This window comes from Oryx dammah, unplaced genomic scaffold (assembly GCF_014754425.2).
Source record: "Oryx dammah isolate SB20612 unplaced genomic scaffold, SCBI_Odam_1.1 HiC_scaffold_1, whole genome shotgun sequence".
In the NCBI taxonomy this organism is placed as follows: Eukaryota; Metazoa; Chordata; class Mammalia; order Artiodactyla; family Bovidae; genus Oryx; species Oryx dammah.
The window spans coordinates 91409592-91437180 of record NW_024070185.1 but is presented as its reverse complement, the minus strand read 5'-3'; the positions used below and the strand labels follow the sequence as shown (position 1 = coordinate 91437180).

The 27589-nt window shown below is 38.7% G+C and overlaps 1 long non-coding RNA gene across 1 annotated transcript; it reads right to left on the bottom strand.

The window, feature by feature from the left end:
• Positions 1–4770: 4770 nt before the first annotated feature.
• On the bottom strand, positions 4771–13185 carry LOC120864054. Its single transcript, XR_005721121.1, has 2 exons — positions 13114–13185; positions 4771–4897 (listed from the first exon to the last, which is right to left on the bottom strand). It is a non-coding gene; the product is annotated as an uncharacterized LOC120864054 (long non-coding RNA).
• Positions 13186–27589: the final 14404 nt, after the last annotated feature.

Below are 27589 nucleotides of genomic sequence, written 5' to 3'. Positions count from 1 at the left end.
AAACAAACAAAAAACTAAGATCATTGCTGCTGTTGCTAAGTCGCTTTAGTTGTGTCCGACTCTGTGCGACCCCATAGACAGCAGCCCACCAGGCTCTCCCGTCCCTGGGATTCTCCAGGCAAGAACACTGGAGTGGGTTGCCATTTCCTTCTCCAATGCATGAAAGTGAAAGAAAGTGAAGTCGCTCAGTTGTGTCCGACTCTTAGTGACCCCATGGACTGCAGCCTACCAGGCTCCTCTGTCCATGGGATTTTCCAGGCAAGAGTACTGGAGTGGGGTGCCATTGACTTCTTCGTCAGGCCCCATTACTGCATGCCAAATAGAAGGGGAAAAGTGGAAGTAGTGACCGATTTGCTCTTCCTGGGCTCGTGAATCATTGTGGATGGTGACTGCAGCCATGAAATCAGAAGATGATTGCTTCTTAGCAGGAAAGCTGTAACAAACCTAGACAGAGTGTTGAAAAGCAGACATTACTCTGCTGATAAAGGTCCCTATAGTCAAGGCTGTAGTCTTCCCAGTGGTCATGGACGAATGTGAGAGCTGGACCGTAAAGAAGGCAGAACACCAAAGAATTGATGCATTCAAACTGTGGTGCCAGAGAAGACTCTTGAAAGTCCCTTGGACAGCAAGGAAATCAAACCAGTCAGTGATAAGGGAAATCAACCCTGAATACTCGTTGGAAGGACTGATGCTGAGGCTGAGGCTCCAGTATGTTGGTCATCTAATGCAAAAAGATGACTCATTGGAAAAGTCCCTGATGCTCCAAAAGATTGAGGGCAAAAGGAGAAGATAGCATCAAAAGATGAGCTGGCTGGATGGCATCACTGATGCAAGGGACATGAACTTGGGCGAACTTCATGAGATGATGAGAGACAGGGCAGTCTGGCATACTTCAGTCCATGGGGTGGCAAAGAGTTAGACATGACTGGATGACTGAACAATGATGACTACATTTTAGATATCTTCTTTAGATATATTTTAATGTGCTTATTATTCATATATCTTCATTGAAAAGTTCCTTTTAAATGTTTCTCTTATTAAAAAAAATTGATGGTTTGACTTATTTTCAGTTGCAAGAGCTCATTATGTATTCTAGATATATGACCCCTACCAAATACATGTTTTGTTAATACTGTCACCAGTCTGTGTTTCGCCTTTTCATTTCTTCTTTCTTTTTTCTTATCTTTCAAATAGGAAAACAAATGTTTATTGATAATGCTCAATTTATAACATTGCTTTTTAACAGTTCTTTTTAAAGGATATTTAAGAAATCTTCCCCAAAACAAAGACAAAAAGATTGTATCCGCCATATTTTGGAAAAGTTTTATACCTTCAATTCAGTTCAGTTCAGTTCAGTTCCTCAGTTGTGTCTGACTCTTTGAGACCCCATGAACCACAGCATGCCAAGCCTCCCTGTCCATCACCAATTCCTGAAGTCTAACCGACCCATGTCCTTTGAGTTGGTAATGCCATCCAACCATCTCATCCTCTGTAGTCCCCTTCTCCTCCTGCCCCCAACCTTCCCCAGCATTAGGATCTTTTCCAATGAGTCAGCCCTTCACAACAGGTCGCCAAAGTATTGGAGTTTCACCTTCAACACCAGTCCTTCCAATGAACACCCAGGACTGATTTCGTTTGGGATGGACTGGTTAGATCTCCTTGCAGTCCAAGGGACTTTCAAGAGTCTTCTCCAACACCACAGTTCAAAAGCATCAATTCTTTGGCACTCAGCCTTCTTTATAGTCCAACACTCACATCCATACATGACCACTGGAAAAACCATAGCCTTGTCTAGACAGTACTTTGTGGACAAAGTAATGTCTCCACTTTTTAATATGCTGTCTAGGTTGCTCATAACTTTCCTTCCAAGGAGTAAGTGTCTTTTAATTTCATGGCTGCAATCACCATCCGCAGTGATTTTGGGGCCCAGAAATATAAAGTCAGCCACTGTTTCCACTGTATCCCCATCTATTTGACATGAAGTGATGGGACCGGATGCCATGATCTTTGTTTTCTGAATGTTGAGCTTTAAGCCAACTTTTTCACTTTCCTCTTTCACTTTCATCAACTGGCTCTTTAGTTCTCCTTCACTTTCTGCCATAAGGGTGGTGTCATCTGCATATCTGAGGTTATTGATATTTCTCCCAGCAATCTTGATTCCGGTTTGTGCTTCTTCCATCCCAGTGTTTCTCATGATGTACTCTGCATAGAAGTTAAATAAGCAGGGTGACAATATACAGCCTTGACATACACCTTTTCCTATTTGGAACCAGTCTGTTGATCCATGTCCAGTTCTAACTATTGCTTCCTGACCTGCATACAGGTTTCTCAAGAGGCAGGTCAGGTGGTCTGGTAGTCCCATCTCTTTCAGAATGTTCCACAGTTTATTGTGATCCACACAGTCAAAGGCTTTGGCATAGTCAATAAAGCAGAAATAGATGTTTTTCTGGAACTCTCTTGCTTTTTCAGTGATCCAGCAGATGTTGGCAATTTGATCTCTGGTTCCTCTGCCTTTTCTAATACCAGCTTGAACATCTGGAAGTTCACGGTTCATGTATTGCTGAAGCCTGGCTTGGAGAATTTTGAGCATTACTTTACTAGCATGTGAGATTAGTGCAATTGTATGGTAGTTTGAAAATTCTTTGGCATTGCCTTTCTTTGGGATTGGAATGAAAACTGACCTTTTCCAGTCCTGTGGCCACTGCTGAGTTTTCCAGATTTGCTGGCATATTGAGTGCAGCACTTTCACAGCATCATCTTTCAGGATTTGAAATGGCTCAACTGGAATTAGAGTTCTTATATCAGGATTATAATTACTGACAAACTTTATTTTTTGTACATAGTATAACTGAGGCTTATTTATTTTCAAATGAACATGCAGTTATTTTAGCACAGTTTCTTGAAAAGATGATCAATACCATACTTGTGGAAGATCAGTTGGTCAGCCAATCTCTGGCCCTGACCTTGTCTCCCCTTATAGTCCTATAAGAATAAGTTTTTGTATTTTATTATTCCACTATGAGCTTAGACCCTGCCGACTTTCCCCATGCTTCCTCACACACACACACACACACACACACACACACACACACACACACACACTGTTTTCCTCCCCTTGGATGGGTGCTTCCAAAAAACTTAACTGGGGCCCCAAGACAAATCACATCCTCCACTTCTCCACCTCCATCAGCTAACTTCACTTCAGTTCAGTCACTCAGTCATGTCCAACTCTTGCCACCCCATGGACTGCAGCATGCCAGGGTTCCCTGTCCATCACCAACTCCTGGAGCTTTCTCCAATTCATGTCCATTGAGTTGGGGATGTCATCCCTCCATTTCATCCTCTGTGTTTCCCTTCTCCTTCTGCCTTCAATCTTTCTCAGCATCAGGGTCTTAACCAAGGAGCTAGTTCTTTGCATCCAGTGGCCAAAATATTGCAGCTTCCTCTTCAGTATCAGTCTTTCCAGAGAATATTCAGGACTGATCACCTTTAGAATAACTAGTTTGATCTCCTTGCAGTCCAGGAGACTCTCAAGAGTCTTCTCCTATACCACAGCTCAAAATTAAAATTCTTCAGTGCTCAGCTTTCTTTATGGTCCAACTCTCACATCCATACATGACTACTGGAAAAAACATAGTTTCGACTAGAGAGATATTTGTCAGAAAAGTAATGTCTCTGCTTTTTAATATGCCATCTTGTTTTGTCATAGTTTTCTTCAAAGGAGCAAGCATCTTTTAATTGCATGGCTGCAGTCACCCTCTGCAGTGATTTTGGAGCCCAAGAAAATAAAGTCAGTCATTGTTTCCATTGTCTCTCCATCTGTTTGCCATGGAGTGATGGGACCAGATGCCATGATCTTCATTTCCTGAATGTTGAGTTTCAAACAAGCTTTTTCATTCTCCTCTTTCACTTTCATCAAGAGGCTCTTGAGTTCCTCTCTGCTTTCTGCCATAAGGGTGGTGTCAGCCGCATATCTGAAGTTATTGATATTTTTCCCAGCAGTCATGATCTCAGTTTGTACTTCATCCCATCCAGCATTTTGCATGATGTACTCTGCATATAAATCAAATAAGCAGGGTGACACCTTGAAATACTCCTTTTCCAATTTGGAACCAGTCTGTTGTTCCATGTCTGGTTCTAACTGCTACTTCTTGACCTGCATACACATTTCTTAGGAGGCAGGTAGTTGGTCTGGTATTCCCATCTCTTTAAGAATTATCCAGTTTGTTGTGATCCACACAGTCAAAGGTTTTGGCATAGTCAATAAAGCAGAAATAGATTTTTTTTTTTTCTGGAAATCTCTTGCTTTTTCTATGATCCAAATTGATATCGGTAATTTGATCTGTGGTTCCTCTGTTTTTTTTTTTTTTTTTAAATCCAGCTAGCACATCTCAAGTTCTCATTTCACATACTGTTGAAGACTCGCTTGTTAAATTTTGAGCATTACTTTTCTGGCATGTGAGATGATTACAATTTTTCAGTATCTTGAACATTATTTGGCATTACCTTTCCTTGTGATTGCAATGAAAACTGACCTTTTGCAGTCCTGTGGCCAGTGCTGAGTTTTCCAAATTTGCTGGCATTTTGAGTGCAGCACTTGCACAGCATCATGCTTTAGGACTTGAAATAGTTCAGCTGAAATTCCATCACCTCCACTAACTTTGTTCCTAGCTTCCTGTGGCCCACTCAACTTCACACTCCAGGGTGTCTGGCTCTAGGTGAGTGATCACACCATCGTGGTTATCTGGTTCTTTATCTTTTTTGCATAGTTCTGTGTATTCTTGCCACCTTTCCTTAATCTCTTTTGCTTTTGTTAGGTCCATGCAATTTCTGTCCTCAATTGTTTCCATCTTTGCATGAAATTTTCCCTTGGTACCTCTAATTTTCTTGAAGAGATCTCTAATCTTTCACATTCCATTGTTGTCCTCTCTTTATCTGCACCTAGCTTGGTCCTCCAAAAAGAGGAAGAAACAGTAGATGAATTATGATAAGCTCAGCCATTTCTACCCTGGTGATTCATTTGCCCCTCCTTCAGGCAGAAGCTGGCCCAAATTATCTTTTAAGTCTAAGCCATGTACTCTATCTTCAAGAATGTATTTGTTTTGGAAACACTCCATTTCTGTACCCTCCCATATATCTGCTGCTGTGCCAAAATGCCCAAGATTACTGAGAAGGACTAAAGTGAAATCAGTGGTCAGCTGACATGAGCCTAATCACAGACAACACACGTATGTATATAAAGAGCAGAGGTACACAGTATCACTGCTAGGATTTCAGGAATTACATCCTATAGTATTAATCTAACTGGTGACCAAGATTGCAGTAACTGCCCAGTGATAACTGCAGCATCAAAGATGTGCTCAAGAAAGGGGCATTCTGGAATTTTCTGATGCCTGTCCACAAGCCTTGCTCTGGACAGCATGGAAATGGGGTGGAATCAGTTCCCCTGCAGCCCTTGCTGTCCTATGAGAAGATCTAATCCCTCCTCACCTTCTTCCCATTCTTTTGGACAGCTTAGATTTCAGGGAAAATTAAGGAGTATTTTGGGTCCATACCCGTCTTGATCTTGAGCCCTGGGCCAGGCCTCTCAAAAAATGTTTCAGGGTATGATGGGCAGGTGTTTGGTAGGTGGGCATAAGGCCTTGCTTACTTCCAACTATCCCATTACAGCTTCAACATAGTAACAACTCTAGTCACTAGCTACACTCTCCATGGTCTTTGCACCACTCAGGGTTTGCATACTGGGTTGCCCAATACTTACATGTCTCTCTTTCTCCACTACTCTGGAGAAAGAGTACCAGAGGATGCCCCTCAATAAAAGCTTCTGTGAATTAGCCATTCTCATACCTCTCCAGGGAAATGTTTACTCCCAAACCCAGTTGACTGATCTCCTGCAACATTATGTAACAGCTCCCCAGAGAGGGCACAATCCCCTGTTCCATCCTTTCCCACTAATCCAGGTCCTTGACTAAGGGTTTGTGGACAAGAATATCAAAGTCAATACTGTGTCTACAGACATGGCACTCTCAAAATCAAGCAGCAAACAGGCCAAACATCTGAAATACTTATTGGGTTACTACCTGGCCAAGATTCTGTCCCAGGTGGATAAAACCTTGACTTTGATGGACAGCCATTCGAAAGAGGAGGATGGATCTGAATAGCTCTTCCTGTTTTCTTCCCACGTTGATCTTCCTCAACTCATCCATGTACCTCTCTGTTCATGATCATCTGTCACCACACTCTCCCTGAATCTAGGCTGAGTGAAGGAAAATCTAATTGAACTCCTTATTAATATAAATTAACTGGGAAGATAGAAATAGCACTTATTTTTTGGAATGTGGGTAGGGTTAGAAAGCTGAGAAATTAAGACTGGATCACATATTGTCTTCATGGTTGTGAGGAAAATAACAATAAAAGAACTTACATCAAAAACAAATATCAGTGATCTTATATGTGTAAATCTGCTCCCAATCTATTATTTCATTTATCTATATATCTCATTTTACCCTAACCTAACATTTTACTGGTTCAGATCAGTTCTGTTACTCAGTCATGTCCAATTCTTTGCAACCCCATGAACTGCAGAACGCTAGGCCTCCCTGTCCATCACCAACTCCTGGAGTCCACCCAAACCCATATCTATTGAGTTGGTTATGCCATCCAACCATCTCATCCTTTGTCATCCCCTTCTCCTCCTGCCCTCAATTTTTCCAGGCATCAGGGTCTTTTCAAATGAGTCAGGTGGCCAAAGTTTTGGAGTTTCAGCTTCAACATCAGTCCTTCCAATGAACACCCAGGACTGATCTCCTTTAGGATGGACTGGTTGGATCTCCTTGCAGTCCAAGGGACTCTCATGAGTCTTCTCCAACACCACAGCTCAAAAGTATCAATTTTTCAGTGCTCAGCTTTCTTTATAATCCAACTCTCACATCCATACATGAGCCAGAAAAACCATAGCCTTGACTAGACAGACCTCTGTGGACAAAATAATGCCTCTGCTTTTTAATATGCTGTCTAGGTTGGTCATAATTTTCCTTCCAGGGAGTAAGCACCTTTTAATTTCATGGCTGCAATCACCATCTGCAGTGATTTTGGAGCCCAAAAAAACAAAGTCAGCCACTATTTCCACTGTTTCTGCATCTATTTGCCATGAAGTGATGGGACCAGATGCCATGATCTTCATTTTCTGAATGTTAAACTTTAAGACAACTTTTATACTCTCATCTTTCACTTTCATCAAGAGGTTCTTTCATTCCATCTCACTTTTGCCAAAAGGGTGGTGTTATCTGCATATATGAGGTTATTAATATTTCTCGTGGTAATCTTGATTCCAGCTTGTGCTTCCTCCAGCCCAGAATTTCTCATGATGTACTCTGCATAGAAGTTAAATAAGCAGAGTGACAATATATAGCCTTGATGTACTCCTTTACTGATTAGTGTGGTTGTATGTCAAGTCTTAAAATCAAGTTGTAGAAGTCCTTTAGAACTGTTTCTGCTTCAAATTTTTCCATTATTCTAGATCCCTTTGAATTTCCACATAACTTTTCAATTTTAATTAGTTTTGCATTAAATCTAAAGGTTAGTAAAATTTGATGTCTCTTCACTTGTGAAAATAAGATCTTTTTAATATCTTATTTGATCCCTCTCATCAAGGTTTTATAGTTTTCAACAGAAATGAAAGGTTTTATATGTTTGTTGCACATAATTGAGTGAATTTGTTTCTAAGTATTTCATGCCTTTTAACATTATTTAATATGCTGTTTTTAAGATTAAGTTTTTAATTGTTTTAAAATATTCAGAAATATACTTAATTTTTGTATATTAGCCCTGTGTATTGTGACCTTGCTAATTCTTATTCTAGTAGTGTTATCATAGACTCTATAAGAATTTCTATACAGAAAATCATTGCATTTCTTATATGTTTTAATTATTCATTTTTAATATTTTTGTATTTTATTTCTTTATATTGCTCATTATTATTATCATTATAATAGATAAAGGGGTATATAATAAAAGAGAATAAAGATAACATCTCTGCCTTACCCTAATTTTAAGGAGAAATTGTTCAATTCTTCACTGTTTAGTTCAGTTCAGTTCAGTCACTCAGTCATGTCTGACTCTTTGCGACCCCATGAATCGCAGCATGCCAGGCCTCCATGTCCATCACCAACTCCCAGAGCTCACTCAAACTCACATCTGTCGAGTCAGTGATGCCATCCAGCCATCTCATCCTCTGTCGTCCCCTTCTCCTCCTGTCCCCAATCCCTCCCAGCATCAGAGTCTTTCCAATGAGTCAACACTTTGCATGAGGTGGCCAAAGTACTGGAGCTTCAGCTTCAACATCAGTCCTTCCAATGAACACCCAGGACTGATCGCCTTTAAGATGGACTGGTTGGATCTCCTTGCAGTCCAAAGGACTCTCAAGAGTCTTCTCCAACACCACAGTTCAAAAGCATCAATTCTTCGGCGCTCAGCTTTCTTCACAGTCCAACTCTCACATCCATACATGACCACTGGAAAAACCATAGCCTTGACTAGACGGACCTTAGTCAGCAAAGTAATGTCTCTGCTTTTCAATATACTATCTAGGTTGGTCATAACTTTTCTTCCAAGTAGTAAGTGTCTTTTAATTTCATGGCTGCAGTCACCATCTGCAGTGATTTTGGAGCCCCCAAAAAATAAAGTCTGACACTGTTTCTACTGTTTCCCCATCTATTTCCCATGAAGTGATGGCACTGGATGCCATGATCTTCATTTCCTGAATGTTGAGCTTTAAGCCAACTTTTTCACTCTCCTCTTTCCCTTTCATCAAGAGGCTTTTTAGTTCCTCTTCACTTTCTGCCATAAGGGTGGTGTCATCTGCATATCTGAGGTGATTGATATTTCTCCTGGCAATCTTGATTCCAGCTTGTGCTTCTTCCAGTCCAGCGTTTCTCATGATGTACTCTGCATAGAAGTTAAATAAGCAGAGTGACAATATACAGCCTTGACGTACTCCTTTTCCTATTTGAAACCAGTCTGTTGTTCCAAGTCCAGTTCTAACTGTTGCTTCCTGACCTGCATACAGATTTCTCAAGAGGCAGGTCAGGTGGTCTTGTATTCCCATCTCTTTCAGAATGTTCCACAGTTTATTGTGATCAACACAGTCAAAGGCTTTGGCATAGTCAATAAAGCAGAAATGATGTTTTCTGGGACTCTCTTGCTTTTTCAATGATCCAGCAGATGTTGGCAATTTGATCTCTGGTTCCTCTGCCTTTTCTAAAACCAGCTTGAACATCAGAGAGTTCACGGTTCACGTATTGCTGAAGCCTGGCTTGGAGAATTTTGAGCATTACTTTACTAGCATGTGAGATGAGTGCAATTGTGTGGTAGTTTGAGCATTCTTTGGCATTGACTTTCTCTGGGATTGGAATGAAAACTGACGTTTTCCAGTCCTGTGGCCACTGCTGACTTTTCCCAATTTGCTGGCATATTGAGTGCAGCACTTTCATAGCATCATCTTTCAGGATTTGAAACAGCTCCACTGGAATTCCATCACCTCCACTAGCTTTGTTCATAGTGATGATTTCTAAGGCCCACTTGACTTCACATTCCAAGATGTCTGGCTCTAGATTAGTGATCACATCATCATGATTATCTGGGTCATGAAGATCTTTTTTGTACAGTTCTTCCGTGTATTCTTGCCACCTATTCTTAATATCTTCAGCTTCTATTGGCAAACCGATTTCTAATTCTGAGTAAATGACACTTAGTCATGACGTATTTTCTTTTTGTATATTTCTGGATAGTATTTACTAATGTTTGTTAATGATTTTTGCACCTATATTTTTGAGGATTACTGCTTATCATGTCTTTTCTTTTTGTAATGTTTTAGTATCAGGTTAATGTTGACCTCATAAAATAAGTTGGGGATGGTTGCTCTCAGGAAAAATTCATGTAAAATTTTACTATTTCATCATGAGGCATTAAATAGAAACCACCAGTAAAGGCATCTGGATTTGATGCTTTTTGGGAAAAATTATTGTTCCTTTATTTCATTTTTTTAAATAATATAAGGTTTTTCACATTATTTTTGAGCAAGCCTTGGTTGCTTGTATTTTTAAAATAAATTTTAAATCTCATCTACATTGTATAATATATGGATTTGGCTTTTAAATAATATTCTCTTATTATATTTCTAATGTCACTGTTCTATATAGTGATATCTCATTTTTTTTTACTCCTGTTTTAGTAACTTATTCCTTTACTTCTTTTTTTCTTTATCACTTTGCTTATATGTTTGTCAATTTCAGTGACCATTGCAATAATTCCTACTTAGCATCCATGGTTTTCTCTATTATTTTTCTATTCCATTGATTTCTGTTCACATTTTTATTATTACTTTCATTTGGCTTACTTTCTGTTCACTTTGCTTTCTTTGTCTAGATTCTCAATGACTTTGGACTTTTCTTCTTCACTATTAGCATTCAATACTATAAATGCCCCTTTAAGTATTTCTTTAACTATTGCCCACATATTCAATATCTTCTATTTTCATTTTAATTCACTTCAAAATAATTTTAACTTCCTTTAGATCTCTTCTTTGATTAATACCATTTATAAAAATGTTATTAAATTTTCAATAATGTAAGAAAATTTCTAGTTACCCTTCTGCTATCAGCTTCTAGCTTAATGACATTTTAGCCAGATACTATAGTTTATATAATTTCAATATTTTGAATTCTTGAGATTTATTTTTATGGGCCAGAATATTGTCTGTCTTCATGAGTTATCCGTATGTTCTTGAAAAAATATGTATCCTGTTGCTGTTGTGAGCTCTAGAAATGTTGAGTGGGTTGATTTGTTCCTAGTCCACTAAATCTTTACTGATTTTTTTGTCTATTCTTCTATTAATAAAAGAGAAGCACAGAAATGTGTCCCAAATTTCTATTTATTTTCTTTTCCTTGACCTGGAGAGCTTCTGTTAACATCAAGTACATATCTGTTGTCAATTCATTCTTTCATCTTTTGTGTGTCTTATGGGTTTTTATTGTACCTTAATATTTGAAAGACATTTTCTCTGGTTTTCTGTTCTAAGTTGATTGTGTGTGTGTGGTTTTTTTTTTTCTTCCCATGGTTAACTTTAGACTTTACAGATGCAATTTTCTTGTCAAGTTGCTTGCAGATGTTTTCACAAGAGGGTTAAATTTTAGATTGTTGAGTCAATTTTAGATTTTATTGCATTCCTTCAGTGTGCATTGGATTTTGATCTGGCACACTGAAAAATCACTTGTGACTAGTGTGATTCTATCAAAGCTGTTATAATAGATTCAGAGCAGCTATACAATCCCACCGACTTAGCCCCATTATTAAGCTGTAAGTCCTTTTGCAGAAGGACATTACAAAGACATTTTTCTACCTCAGTTCACTTCAGTTCAGTCACTCAGTCATGTCTGACTCTTTGCAACCCCATGAACTGAAGCACACCAGGCCTCCCTGTCCATCACCAACTCCTGGAGTCCACCCAAACTCATGTCCACTGAGTTGGTGACGCCATCCAACCATCTCATCCTCTGTCATCCACTTCTCCTCCTGCCCTCAATCTTTCCCAGCATCAGGGTCTTTTCAACCGAGTCAGCTTTTTGCATCAGGTTGCCAAAGTATTGGAGTTGCAGCTTCAAAATCACTCCTACCAATGAACACCCAGGACTGGTCTCCTTTAGGATGGACTGGTTGGATCTCCTCACAGTCCAAGGGACTCTTAAGAGTCCTCTCCAACACCACAGTTCAAAAGCATCAATTCTTCAGTGCTCAGCTTTCTTCATAGTCCAACTCTCACATCCACACACGACCACTGGAAAAACTATAGCCTTAACTAGACGGACCTTTGTTGACAAAGTAACGTCTCTGCTTTTTAATATGCTGTCTAGGTTGCTCATAACTTTCCTTTCAAGGAGTAAGCGCCTTTTAATTTCATGGCTGCAGTCACCATTTGCAGTGATTTTGGAGCCCAGAAAAATAAAGTCAGCCACTGTTTGCACTATATCCCCATCTATTTCCCATAAAGTGATGGGACTGGATGCCATGATCTTAGTCTTCTGAATGTTGAGCTTTAAGCCAACTTTTTCACTCTCCTTTTTCACTTCCATCAAGAGGCTTTTTAGTTCTTCTTTGCTTTTTGCCATAACGGTGGTGTCATCTGCATTATTGAGGTTGTTGATGTTTCTCCCAGCAATCTTGATTCCAGCTTGTTTCCTCCAGCCCAGCATTTCTCATGAAGTACTCTGCATATAGGTTAAATAAGTAGGGTGACAATATACAGCCTTGACGTTATCCTTTTCCTATTTGGACCCAGTTTGTTGTTCCATGTCCAGTTCTAACTGTTGCTTCCTGACCTGCACACAAATTTCTCAAGAGGCAGGTCAGGTGTTCTGGTATTCCCATCTCCTTCAGAATTTTCCACAGTTTATTGGGATCCACACAGTCAAAGACTTTGGCACAGTCAATAAAGCAGAAATAGATGTTTTTCTGGAACTCTCTTGTTTTTTCCATGATCCAGTGGATGTTGGCAATTTGATCTCTGGTTCCTCTGCCTTTTCTAAAACCAGCTTGAACATCTGGAAGTTCACAGTTCACATATTGCTGAAGCCTGGCTTGGAAAATTTTGAGCATTACTTTACCAGCGTGTGAGATTAGTGCACTTGTGCTGTAGTTTGAGCATTCTTTGGCATTGCCTTTCTTTGGAATTGGAATGAAAACGGACCTTTTCCAGTCCTGTGACCACTGTTGACTTTTCCAAATTTGCTGGCATATTGAGTGCAGCACTTTCACAACATCATCTTTTAGGATTTGAAAAAGGTCAACTGGGATTCCATAACATCCACTAGCTTTGTTCATAGTGATGCTTCCTATGGCCCACTTGATTTCACATTTAAGATGTCTGGCTCTAGGTGAATGATCACACCATTGAGAGATTATCTGGGTTGTGAAAATCTTTTTTGTACAGTTCTTCTGTGTATTCTTGCCACCTCTTAATATCTTCTATTTCTGTTAGGTCCATACCATTTCTGTCCTTTATTGAGCCCATCTTTGCATGAAATGTTCCCTTGGTATCTCAAATTATCTTGAAGAGACCTCTAATCTTTCCCATTCTATTGTTTTCCTCTATTTCTTTGCATTGATCACTGAGGAACGGTTTCTTATCTCTCCTTGCTATTCCTTGGAATTCTGCATTCAAATGGGTATATCTTTCCTTTCTCTTTTGCTTTTTGCTTTCCTTCTTTTCACAGCTATTTGTAAGGCATCCTCAGACAGCCATTTTGCTTGTTTGCATTCCTTCTCTTGCGGATGGTCTTGATCCCTGTCTCCTGTACAATGTCACGAACCTCCATCCATAGTTCATCAGGCACTCTTTCTGTCAGATCTAGCCTTATAAATCTATTTCTCACTTCCACTGTATAATCATTAGGGATTTGATTTCAGTCATACCTGAATGGAATGGTGGTTTTCTCCACTTTATTCAATTTAAGTCTGAATTTGGCAATATGGTGTTCATGATCTGAACCACAGTCAGCTCCCAGTCTTCTTTTTGCTGACTGTATAGAGCTTCTCCATCTTTTGCTGCAAAGAATAGAATATATCTGATTTTTGTGTTGACCATCTGGTGATTTCCATATGTAGAGTCTTCTCTTGTGTTGTTAGAAGAGGGTGTTTGCTATGACCAGTGCATTCTCTTGGGAAAACTCTGTTAGCATTTGCCCTGCTTCTACTTCATAGGAACACAAATTCTTCACAGACTTGTGGGAGCACAGTACATTCTATAACCTTTGTTGTACTTATTTTCTTGGTCCAATGGAGTTTTACCTCATATGCATGCAAATCAGCACATATCCAAAAACTTAAGAGGATTACTCTGCCTATGTCAAGAATTTCCATTTTCTTTAGCACTCTGACCCCCAAATTTTCATTACTTTTCCCTCCTGGAATTCTGGTCTCTGTCTTCTCAAATTCACCTGACTGACATCCTATTTTTATATTCTCTTTCCTTGCTCTACAGTTTGGAAACTGCCTTCAGCTAGTAATCCAAAAGTGATCATTTATTTCTCTTCTATCTGAAATCATAATGTTGTGCTGCCTGTTTTCCAGTGTCTGAAAAAAATGTGGTTTCACATATTTTTTCTGGTCTCAAAATAGCAAGCATTTCTATAAATCTAGAAGTCTGTTTTCTCATTGTTCCTTTTTCCTCCCTTTTAAAATGTATGCTTCATGTGTATTGGGAAACACTCACATTAGTTAAGATTTAAAGGCATTAGACTTATTTGAACATTTAAAGTCTGATGGGTATGTATGTTACATGTATAGACATATTCTCAGAGTAGTATGCATATACACATCAGGATACACTGTAGTCAGTAATTAAGCATGCCAAGGTATAAGATACAGATAGACTGATCTAGGAATAACTCCACAAAGGTTCATACAGTTAATTCTAGACCTCTTCCTCCCAAATCTTGCAATTAGTGTCCTTGGTTGCCACATTTTGAAACATTTCATGGTTTCTCTGGTATTATTTCTCCCTTGCTAAAGTACTTTAATAAAATTTAGTTTGTTTGACTGAAGAACATGTTTCTCATTATCTCTGGCTAACAGGATTTAAGAATAATTAACTCTAATTTGTTCAGAGAAAACAAAGTCCTACTTTTGGTATACACACTTTGGTATATGAATATAAATATTTTTATATACACTATGTTTTTTCCAGTAGTCATGTATGGATATGAAAGTTGAACCATAAAGAAAGTTGAGCACTGAAGAACTGATTCTTTTGAACTGTGGTGTTGGAGAAGACTCTTGAGAGTCTTGGACTGCAAGGATTTCAAACCAGTCGATCCTAAAGGAAATCAGTACTAAATATTCATCAGAAGGACTAATGCTGAAGCTGAAGCTCCAATGCTTTGGCCACCTAATGCAAAGAACTGACTCATTGGAAAGGACCCTGACGCTGGGAAAGATTGAAAGCAGGAAGAGAAGGGGATGACAGAGGATGAGATGATTGGATGGCATCACCAAGTCAATGGACAGGAATTTGAGCAAGCTCCAGGATTTGGTGATGAACAGGAAAGCCTGGTATGCTGCAGGCCATGGGGTCACAAAGAGTCGAATGCTACTGAGTGACTGAACTGAACTGAAATACAAATTGTACTCTATTTAGCTTGAAACATTCCAAGGTCTGGGGTATAAAATAGTATGCAAGCATCTCTGGCATCTGATGTTTTTGATAATTAGTTCAAAATTAAAAATTCAACTTAGAATATTTTTCATTAACTAAAATGTTCATTACAAATTAAATATTTGTGTCCTCCCATGCCAAAATTCACATTTGAAACCCAACCGCAAGAGTGATGGTGTTTGGTGATGAGGTCTATCAGAGGTAATTGGAGATGAGGTTATGAGTGTGGACCTTTGGAATGGTATACATTCCCAGATAAGAGGGCCTCCCTGGTGGCTCAGCTGGTAAAGAACCTGCCTGCAATGCAGGAGACCTGGATTTGATCTCTGGGTTGCAACAATACCCTGGAGAAGGGAACAGCTCCCCACTTCAGTATTCTGGCCTGGAGAATTCCATGGACTGTATAGTCCATGGGGTCGCAAAGAGTCGGACACATCTCAGCAACTTTCACTTTCCCTGATAAGAAGAGACACTTAAGAGTTGGCACTCTCTCTCAACAATGTGTGGATACAGTGAGAAAGTAGCCATCTGCATGTCAGGAGAAATGCTCTCACCAGAACCTGACTATGATGGCACTCTGATATCAGACTTCCAGCTTCCAAACTGTGAGAAAATAAATTTCTGTTAAGTCTCTCAGGTCATGGGTTTTGTTATGGAAGACTGAGCTTTCCAATGCAATGTTTATGATACAATTTAAGTGAGAAGAGCATTTAATAAGCCTATGTATATAGCATGATCACCATTTTATTTTCAATCTATATACATACAGCATTATTTTATATGAATGCATCTACATGAAAAGCAGTTTGTGAGATTGTGTGTGATTGTTCTTGGTTTTAATTTAACTATTATGCCATTATATACAATGTAGAAAAGTCTACAAACATATTGAAATTGAACTTTATCGTATATTCTATCAATTCTCTTCCCCATGCTGCATGCTGTTTCTCACATGTAAATAATAAGCAAAGCCAAGAGCTGGTTCTTACTGTGGGTTTCTGCTTCCCTGTTATCACCCAGGAAGTCTCTTATCCATCCAATTCTTTCTTATTCCCAAAATGACTGCCTCAGGCTGGACCTCATTTTCTTTAGTTATGAGTGGCCTCCTTACTTGTTACTGTAGCCAAACTGACTTACCTTTCTAAAACATAAATCTGAGTGGTTTTAAAGTTTCCCTGAAAGGCTTCCCATTAATATACAAAATGAAAATAAAACTTATAGTTAGTTTCATTTAAATACTGCAGTCAAGCAAATTACTGAAGAGGAATGATTTTTGGCTTTTTGAGATCTAGATTGCTGTGACTTCTCAACTGGGATGCCAGCAAACTGCATTCCTGTGACTTGGGAAAGAAAACATGGATATGGTTAAGTGCCACCTCAGGCAAAGAGCTTTCAATAAGCTCTTCAACAGAGTATGTTTTGGTGCAATCATGACTTTGTTTCCTTCTTGAGAGAGGTAGGCCAAAGAAATTGGGTGTTTAATGACTGATTATCTGTATAGGATAGTCTGTGTAGGTTTATATAACATTGTGTGTGTGCGTTCAGTCACTCACTCATGCCTAACTCTTTGTAATTTTATGGGCTGTAGCCTGTCAGGCTCCTCTGTCCATGGAATTTTCCAGGCAAGAATACTGTAGTGGGTTTCCATATCCTTCTCCAGGGGATGTCCCCAAACCAGGGATCAAACTCACATGCTCTTATATATCATTAATTCATATGAATTATACTTTGGTCACCTGATCCAAAGAGCTGACTCGTTTGAAAAGACCCTGATGCTGGGAAAGATTGAAGGCAGGAGGAGAAGGGGATGACACAGGATGAGATGGTTGGATGGCATCACAGACTCAGTGGACACGAGTCTGGGTAAACATCAGGAGTTGGTGATGGACAGGGAGGCCTGGCATGCTGCAGTCCATGGAGTCACAAAGAGTTGGACATGACTGAGTGACTGAACTGAGCTGACTGATGCTTGCAGGGCTCTTTAGAAAGTCTAACTTTAAGGCATGAATATAATAAACAAAAGATGGGTATCAAGAAATAATGTAATATCATTATTTTTAATTATAAAAAGTTTAAAGTGTTCTATTCAAAAATTTTATATTGAGCATTTCCTATTTTACAGGGACTCCAGTTTTAGGGACATGCATATTGGTCAGAATATTAGTCAAAATGTAACATGTACTGCTTTAAATAATTAATATCACTGTATATAATATGTTGCTGTACAATATTACCAAGTTTAGCAAATCCATATTATTTCAAGTTTCTGAGTTAGGAAAAAAAAAGTTTCCTGTACACCGTTTATCATATCTGATCTAGGCATAAGCATTTTGCAATGTAGTATTCAGTTTGCAAATGCTACTGATACTGGAGTGGAGTAGGAGACATAATGCAAAATGCAAAAGTAGGAAGCCAAGAAACACCTGGAGTAACAGGCAAATTTGGCCTTGGAATATGGAATGAATCAGGGCAAAGACTAATAGAGTTTTGCCAAGAAAATGCACTGGTCATAGCAAACACCCTCTTCCAACAACACAAGAGAAGACTCTACATATGGACATCACCAGGTGGTCAACACTGAAATCAGATTGATTCTATTCTTTGCAGCCAAAGAAGGAGAAGCTCTATACAGTCAACAAAAACAAGACCAGGAGCTGACTGTGGCTCAGATCATGAACTCCTTATTACCAAATTCAGACTGAAATTGAAGAAAACAGGAAAAACTGCTAGCCCAGTCAGGTATGACCAAAATCAAATCCTTATGATTATACAGTGGAAGTGAGAAATAGATTTAAGGGCCTAGATCTGATAGATAGAGTGCCTGATGAACTATGGAATGAGGTTCGTGACATTGTACAGGAGACAGGGATCAAGACCATCCTCATGGAGAAGAAATGCAAAAAAGCAAAATGGCTGTCTGGGGAGGCCTTACAAATAGCTCTGAAAAGAAGAGAAGTGAAAAGCAAAGGAGAAAAGGAAAGATATACCCATTTGAATGTAGAGTTCCAAAGAATAGCAAGGAGAGATAAGAAAGCCTTCCTCAGAGATCAATGCAAAGAAATAGAGGAAAACAACCAAATGGGAAAGACTAGAGATCTCTTCAAGAAAATTAGAGACACCAAGGGAACACTTCATGCAAAGATGGGCTCGATAAAGGACAGAAATGGTATGGACCTAACAGAAGCAGAAGATATTAAGAAGAGGTGGTAAGAATACACAGAAGAACTGTAGAAAAAAGATCTTCATGACCCAGATAATCATGATGGTGTGATCACTCACCTAGAGCCAGACATCCTGGAATGTGAAGTCAAGTGGGCCTTAGAGAGCATCACTATGAACAAAGCTAGTGGAGGTGATGGAATTTCAGTTGAGCTATTTCAAATCCTGAAAGATGATGATATGAAAGTGCTGCACTCAATATGCCAGCAAATTTGGAAAACTCAGCAGTGGCCACAAGACTGGAAAAAGTCAGTTTTCATTCCAATCCCAAAGAAAGGCAATGTCAAAGAATTCTCAAACTACCGCACAATTGCACTCATCTCACATGCTAGTAAAGTAATGCTCAAAATTTTCCAAGCCAGGCTTCAGCAATACGTGAACCGTGAACTTCCTGATGTTCAAGCTGGTTTTCGAAAAGGCAGAGGAACCAGAGATCAAATTGCCAACATCTGCTGGATCATTGAAAAAGCAAGAGAGTTCCAGAAAAACATCTATTTCTGCTTTATTGACTATGCCAAAGCCTTTGACTATGTGGATCACAATAAACTGTGGAAAATTCTTAGAGAGATGGGACTACCAGACCATCTGACCTGCCAGACTACCTGACCTGCCTCTTGAGAAATTTGTATGCAGGTCAGGAAGCAGCAGTTAAAACTGGACATGGAACAACAGACTGGTTCCAAATAGGAAAAGGAGTACGTCAAGGCTGTGTATTGTCACCCTGCTTATTTAACTTCTAGGCAGAGTACATCATGAGAAATGCTGGGCTGGCAGAAGTACAAGCTGAAATCAAGATTGCCAGGAGAAATATCAATAACTTCGGATATGCAGATGACACCACCCTTATGGCAGAAAGTGAGGAGGAGCAAAAAAGCCTCTTGATGAAAGTGAAAGAGGAGAGTGAAAAAGTTGGCTTAAAGCTCAATATTCAGAAAACAAAGATCATGGCATCTGGTCCCATCACTTCATGGGAAATAGATGGGGAAACAGTAGAAACAGTGTCAGAATTTATTTTGGGGGGCTCCAAAATCACTGCAGATGGTGACTGCAGCCATGAAATTAAAAGACGCTTACTCCTTGGAAGAAAAGTTATGACCAACCTAGATAGTATATTGAAAAGCAGAGACATTAGTTTGCCGACTAAGGTCCGTCTAGTCAGGGCTATGGTTTTTCCAGTGGTCATGTATGGATGTGAGAGCTGGACTGTGAAGAAGGCTGAGTGCCAAAGAATTGATGCTTTTGAACTGTGGTGTTGCAGAAGACTCTTGAGAGTCCCTTGGACTGCAAGGAGATCCAACCAGTCCATTCTGAAGGAGATCAACCCTGGGATTTCTTTGGAAGCAATGATTCTCAAGCTGAAGCTCCAGTACTTTGGCCACCTCATGCGAAGAGTTGACTCATTGGAAAAGACTCTGATGCTGGGAGGGATTGGGATCAGGAGGAGAAGGGGACGACCGAGGATGAGATGGCTGGATGGCATTATGGACTCGATGGATGTGAGTCTGAATGAACTCTGGGAGATGGTGATGGACAGGGAGGCCTGGTGTGCTGTGATTCATGGGGTCGCAAAGAGTCGGACACGACTGAGTGACTGAACTGAACTGAACTGAACTGAAGTTTTAGTTATTTTCTAGACTCTCAGATTCCTGGAGGAGAGTAAGCCCTGGGAAAGAGGAGATAAACAGATAAAGATGAAACAGTAATTTTTCAAAATCATCTTTGTGAACAGGCTTTATTTCCTAGTTGTTGAGTTGTACTATAGGACACAAAACCATATATAAACTTTATTTTCTAGGAACTTAAAATAAGCATAAGCATAAAATAAAATAAGTATTAAAAAATACACTTTGCTTGTTATCATATCAGGATCATATTAATATAAAGCAAACCTCTGTCTCAATATTGGCTAAAATAGAGTTGTAAAGGAATAAATTTACTCAAATTTATTTTGATATTAAACAAAAATATTTATGAAGTACATTTTTAAGGATTATATATTTAAGATACAATTTTATTGCTAGTATATTTTGATTATATAATATGTCCTTTATTTTTAATTAAATGCAACCCATATCGGCTATAGTTGCACTTTGCTTAACAATAACAAAGGCAGTAAATAGATTCAAGGTAAGATATCAATACATAAACATTCTTAATGAAAAATGTTCCACATAATTCATCGAGTCTTCCCCCTTCAAAAGAAGTGATGCATGGAGAAAAGCAAGGACAAACAAATGAAACTATTTAAATAAAGAAAAGCCATTAATCTGGGCTACAGGTATATATTCCAGGAAAGTAAGTAAAACAGACTTTTCTACAAATGCCTGGTATTCCTTTCCATTACTCTCTGTAACTTTTTGTCTGTTTGTTTGTTTGCTTGATCTTTTTACAGAGATGAGATTACAATTTAGTGTTGTAGGCCCTCATTACTATGATATGCTGCTGCTGCTGCTAAGTCGCTTCAGTCGTGTCCAACTCTGTGTGACCCCATAGACGGCAGCCCACCAGGCTCCCCCATCCCTGAGGTTCTCTAGGAAAGAACACTGGAGTGGGTTGCCATTTCCTTCTCCAGTGCATGAAAGGAAAAGTGAGAGTGAAGTCGCTCAGTTGTGTCCAACTTTTAGCGACCCCATGGACTGCAGCCCACCAGGCTCCCCCATCCATGGGATTTTCCAGGTGAAAGTATTAGAGTGAGTTGCCATTGCTTTCTCCAGGTATGATATGAGAAGACAATAAATATTTAGTAGGATCAATAATAGTGATATCTAACATTTAAGGTACTCTGAAAATTAAAAAGCACTTTTTATACACATTGTTTCTTTAATTATCAAATTGTTCAGTCACTCAGTCATATCTGACTTTGCAACTCCACAGATTGCAGCACACCAGGCTTCTCTGTCCTCCACTATCTCCCAGAGTCTGCTCAAGTTCATGTCCATTGAGTCAGTGATGCTATCTAACCACCTAACCCTCTGTTGCCCTGTTCTCCTTTTGCCTTCCATCTTTCCCAGCATCAGAGTCTTTTCCAGTGAGTCACCTTTTCACATCAGGTGGCCAAAGTATTGGAGCTTCAGCTTCAGTATCAGTCCTTCCAAGGAATATTCAGGGTTGATCTCCTTTAGGATTGACTGGTTTGATCTCCTTGCAGTCCAAGAGACCCTCAAGAGTCTCCTCCAGTACCACAATTTGAAAGCATCAGTTCTTCAGTGCTCAGCCTTTTTTATGGTCCAACTTTCACATATGTATATGGCTACTGGAAAAACCATAGCTTTGGCTATAAGGACCTTTGTCGGTAAAGTGATGTTTCTGCTTTTTGATACACTGTCTAGGTCTGTCATAGCTTTCTTTCCAAGAAGTAGCATCGTCTAATTGCATGGCTGCATTACCATCCACGATGAGTTAGGAGACCAAGAAAACAAAATCTGTCACTATTTCCACTTTTCCACATCTATTTGCCATGAAGTGGTGGGACCAGAGGCCATGATCTTTGTTTTTTTTTAATGTTGACTTTTACCAAATAACCTTTAATAAGTAAATGTACTTCTCCAAAAATATTTTCTAACTAATCATCCACCCACTGTTCTCTCCTTGTGGTATTATGAAGGTAATATTTATAAAAAGAGAGTCTATTGTAATTATTACTAATCCAGTGAGTTAATTAAAATATAAAAAGTACATGAAAATGAAACCAAACTAACACATAAAATTATTTCTTTGGCATTGACTTAGGATATACTCTGGGCTTCCCTGGTGGCTCAGATGGTCAAGAATCTGCCTGCATTGCAGGAGACCTGGATTTTGTCCCTGAGTTGGGAAGATCGCCTGGAAAAGGGAATGGCTACCCACTCCATTATACTCGCTTGGGGAATTCCATGGGCAGAGGAGACTTGCAGGCTACAGTCCATGGAGTGGAAAGAGTTGGATACAACTGAAGGACTAACACTTTTATTTTTCACAAGGATATACATTTCCATATATACAATCAAAGGAATAGCTTTTTTTTTTTAAGTGTAATGTTAGTCATGACTGTATAAAGAAAAAGGAAATTTATGCCAGTTAATACAGCAAACAGAACTGAAGACAAATAGCAAACTAAGACATAATATATGCAAAACATATAAAATTAGTTAATTGACAATTTGTGTGTTTTAATTTATGCCTGATTTTGTCCTAATTGGATGTGGTAGACATAACACACAAGAAGCTTCAACAAAAAACAAAACAAAACCCTAATGATCCATGTATTGGACATGAAATATAACGAAAAAAAAACAGAAATGGCTGATAATATATAAAAAGTTGCTCAGTCACATCAATAATTAAACATGCAAATAAGTATATAGATCTCTCCTATCATGATTAAAAATTCTCATAACAGCATTATTTCTAACAGTAATAGTATAGGATAAATCAAGATGTTCTTACAAGAACACTGTTAGTTGAAAATAATGAAATAAATTAAGGTTTGAAATGTGTCGTAACTTATCCATCAATGTGAGAAAGTGAACACAGCATTAAACAAAATGTCGTAAATAGCACCTTTTATGTATGTCCTTATGTATATGTAGAGACTTTCATTTTATATGCAGTATCTCAGATGAATACATACATATCAAATATCGGAAAGGATTCAAATCACAAATATTTGTATTAAACCAAAGATTTTACTTGGAGAATCCAGACATGCTTATTATGAAAGTATTCATTTTATAATAAGTTTTGGGCTGGTTCTACTACAACAGAAGGAAGTAAAATTATTAATCTTTTTGCAAAAGCATGAAAATACTTTCTAAAAAGAATTCTGATTAAGATAACCCTTTTGAAATTTTATCTCTTATACGATTGGGACAGAAATGCCACAACATTAACAAGTATCCTTTCAAAACACAGAGCAGAACCTCAAATCTAAAAGCAGTTTTTCTCATACTGTATGTTAATCTTCAAACAAGGAAGACAAAGAAAATGCTAAGTAGGTGACTCTATTGGGAAACCAACAAGGTAAACAGAACAGATCAGAGCATTTAATTTACACATCTGCAGCTGCTTTAAATGCTATTTGATAGGTATTGCATTTATAAATCTGTTGGAAAGAACTAACTGATCATCCAGAAAAACATACACACACATACATACACAAACATCTTATGAATTCCATTCTGTGTGTGTGTATTTCTGTTAAGTAGAAGAGCTATAGTGTATTTGTTGTTTACAACAAAGATATTTAAATCCTCTGTGTCATTATGTTACCTTCAAAGATATTCTTAGAAAAAAAAAATTATGTCCCTTGTACCAAGGTCTAACAGAAAAATGCTGTCACAATTCAGATTGCATATTTTAAATATAATCCCACAAATAAATCCAACAGGAACCTTTTACAAGAAGTTTTTTTTTTTTTCTTGGCTGCAGCACGAAATCCACTGAACTGTCTCTTTTCTCAAACAAAACTTATATTCCCACTGATTATTTAGAAGCAGATTACCCAGTTTATAAGTTTTCTAGGTGTTTAACTTCTTTCTTCTTACAGTTTTTCTTGCTTTTCAAGTGGGTCAATAGCTATGTTACTACCCTTAGAATGCAGCTCAAATGGAGCATACATTTTGAAGTTCAAATAGATCATACTGAAAATATTAACTAGGTCACACATTAGATATGAAACCTTCAACAAACAGTTTTGAAAAGTCCATTGTCTAGGAAATAAAAATAGTGACTATGGACTACTTATTATGCACTGGTCACTCATCTAAGCTGCATTAACTCCTGCATCTTGTGTTTCTTGGCCAGACTCTTGAACAAGTTGAGCAAGAGCTTGGACTTCTGATAAAGCTTTTCCAATATCACTATAATATGAAGGAACCTTGAAAACATTATGTTAACTAAACACCTAAGGACAAATATTGGATGTTTCCATGTATATGAACTACCAAGAATAGTGAATTTATAGAGGTAGGTAGCAGAGTACCTATTACCAAGCACTGGTCAGGGGTAATGGGAATTACTGTTTAATGGTTACAGGACTTCTGTTTGATGATGAAAAGTTTCTGGAAATGGAAAGTGGTAATGACTGCACAACATTAAGAATGTAGTTAATAGCAATAAACTGTACACTTAAAAAATATTTAAAATGGTAAATTGTGTATTATGTATGTTTTACCACAAAATAATTGCCCCCCAAAAGTCATTTTATGGATTCCATTCTACAAAACAAATTTTAAAACACCGTTTCTCCCCATTTCATCATTTACTTCCTTACTCCAAGCCACTCTCATCTTTAATCCAGTTTTGTACTTGACCCACACTGATTTTTCTGTTTCTGTCCTTGGTCACTTCATGCAGCTCCCCAGAAAACATCTAGTGCCAGCATTTTCAAGTGCAAAACAGATCATGTTACTCTTCTTGAAATCTTCCAGTGACTATCTGTTTCACGTAGAGTCACCCCTAAAGTTCTGTGCATAGGTTTTAAGGACTTACATGATCTGATTTCCCCATTAACTTTTTGTCATACCAAAGTAAGAGTGATGGAAGTGGTCTGCCCTAAGGAGAGGTAAGTTTTGTCATTGACATTGTGTACAGATACATGATGACAGTTGAAAGCTAAACTGCTTTTAGTCAGTTTTATTACAAGTTATAAATTTTCTACCCCTTTAGGCTTCATCCAGGATTGGGCATCTGCCAAAAACTCCTTGCTGTCCCATTGGATTCTAGCATTTTTCCTTTTTACATTCCACTCTGTCTACTTTCGTTGCATTACCTATTGATTAAATTGACTAAACAAGTGTATGACTCAGGGCTATTGCACTTGCTATTCTCTCAGGTTGGAACACTACTTTTCTGTTAGAGAGGCAAGCTTCCTCATCGACATCAGGCATTATTTCACAAATCACTTTCTCTATATGGTCTACCTTGACTACTATTTTGCAAAGTACACTGTCACCATCATACCCTAAATTCTTTCCATATTAATTTCTTTGCAGATTTTACCATCTAACAGATATCTTTCACTTATTTACTGTGATTATCGTTATCTTGTCCACAAAAGTAAAAACTTTTGAGTGCAAGGATTTTTCACCTGGGGGTTCAATGTTATAAGTCCAACAAAGAGAGCACAACCTGGCTCACACTGTGGTGAAGTTGCTTAGTCGTGTCCGGCTCTTTGCGATCCCGTGGACTGTAACCTACTAAATTTCTCCATCCGTGGGATTCTCCAGGCAAGAATACTGGAGTGGATTGCTATTTCCTTCTCCAGGGGATCTTCCCGACCCAGGGATCAAACCTGGGTCTCCCACATTGCAGGCAGATGCTTTAACCTCTGAGCCACCAGGGAAGCCCTTCACACTAGATATGTGATAAATTCTTTTCTAATGAATGAGTGAAGGGAGGAAAGAAAGAAGTCATTGGTGTTTAACCATATACCCATTAGATCTAAATACAACTATCTGCTTATCCAGAACACATATGAAAATATTTATTATCACTAGTAATTGAAACAAAATAAAGTTAATGATAAGCTTGCATTTTATCAGTTATCAAACTGAGACACATATATAATTGCAAATGGGTTAGTAAAGGAACCTTATCCATCAGCGGGCAGACTGAGTACTCATATCTTTATCCATTAGAGAGCAGACAGAATGAAAACCACAGTCACAGAAAACTAACAAAACTGTTCACATGGATCACAGCCTTGTCTAACTCAATGAAACTGTGAGCCATGCTGTGTAGGGCCACCCAAGACAGAGGGGTCATTTTGGAGAGTTCTGACAAAATGTGGTCTCTTGGAGAAGGGAACAGAAAACCACTTCAGTATTCTTGCTTTGGGAACCCCGTGAACAGTATGAAAAGGCAAAATGATATGACCACTGGAAGATGAACTCTCCAGGTCAGTAGGTGCCCAATATGCTACTGGAGAAGAGTGGAGAAATAGCTCTAAAAAGAATGAAGAGACAGAACCAAAGTGACACCCAATTGTGGATGTGACTGGTGATAGAAGTAAAGTTTGATGCTGTAAAGAAAAGTATGGCATAGGAACCTGGAGTGTTAGGTCCATGAATCAAGTTGAGAGAGTAAATTCTTAGGTAGGTTTATAAGAAGCCCAGGGTCCCCAAGAAAAAGGAGGTCTCAAGTAGGAGAAAATGACAAACTTTTTTTCAACTTCACTTTGTCTTCAGTTAGGTTCAGTTCAGTGGCTCAGCTGTGTCTGACCCTTTGTGATCCCATGGACTGAAGCACACTAGACCTCCCTGTCCATCACCAACTTCCAGAGTTTACTCAAACACATGTCCATAGAGTCAGTGATGCCATCCAACCATCTTATTCTCTGTCATTGCCTTCTCTTCCTGCCTTCAATCTTTCCCAGCATCAGGATCTTTTCTAAAGAGTCTGTCACTGTTTCCACTGGTTCCCCATCTATTTGCCATGAAGTGATGGGATCAGACCCCTAGATCTTCATTTTTTTGAATGTTGAGTTTTAAGCCAGCTTTTTCACTCTCTTCTTTCACTTTTATCAAGAAGCTTTTTAGTTCTTCTTCACTTTCTGCCATAAGGGTGGTGTCATCTGAATATCTGTGGTTATTGATACTTTTCCCAGCAATCTTGTTTCCAGACTGTGCTTCATCCAGTCCAGTACTTTTCATGATGTGCTCTGCATATATGTTAAATAAACAGGGTGACAACATATGGGCTTGACATATTTCTTCACAATTTGGAAACAGTCTGTTCTTCCAAACTCCAGTTCTAAGTGTTGCTTCTTGATCTACATATAGATTTCTCAGGAGGCAGGTCAGGTGGTCTGGTATTCCCATCTCTTGGAGAATTTTTCTCAGTTTGTTGTGATCCACACAGTCAAAGGCTTTGGCATAATCAATGAAGCAGAAGTAAGTAGATGATTTTCTGGTACTCTCTTGCTTTTTCAATGATCCAACGGATGTTGGAAATTTGTTCTATGGTTCCTCTGCCTTTTCTAAATCCAGTGTGAACATCTGGAAGTTCACAGTTCATGGACTGTTGAAGCTTGGTTTGGAGAATTTTGAGCATTACTTTGCTAGTGTGTGAAATGAGTGCAATTTTGCAGTAGTTTGAGCAATTTTTGGCATTGCCTTTCTTTAGGATTGGAATGAAAACTGACCTTTCCCAGTCCTGTGGCCACTGCTGAGTTCTTCAGCTTTG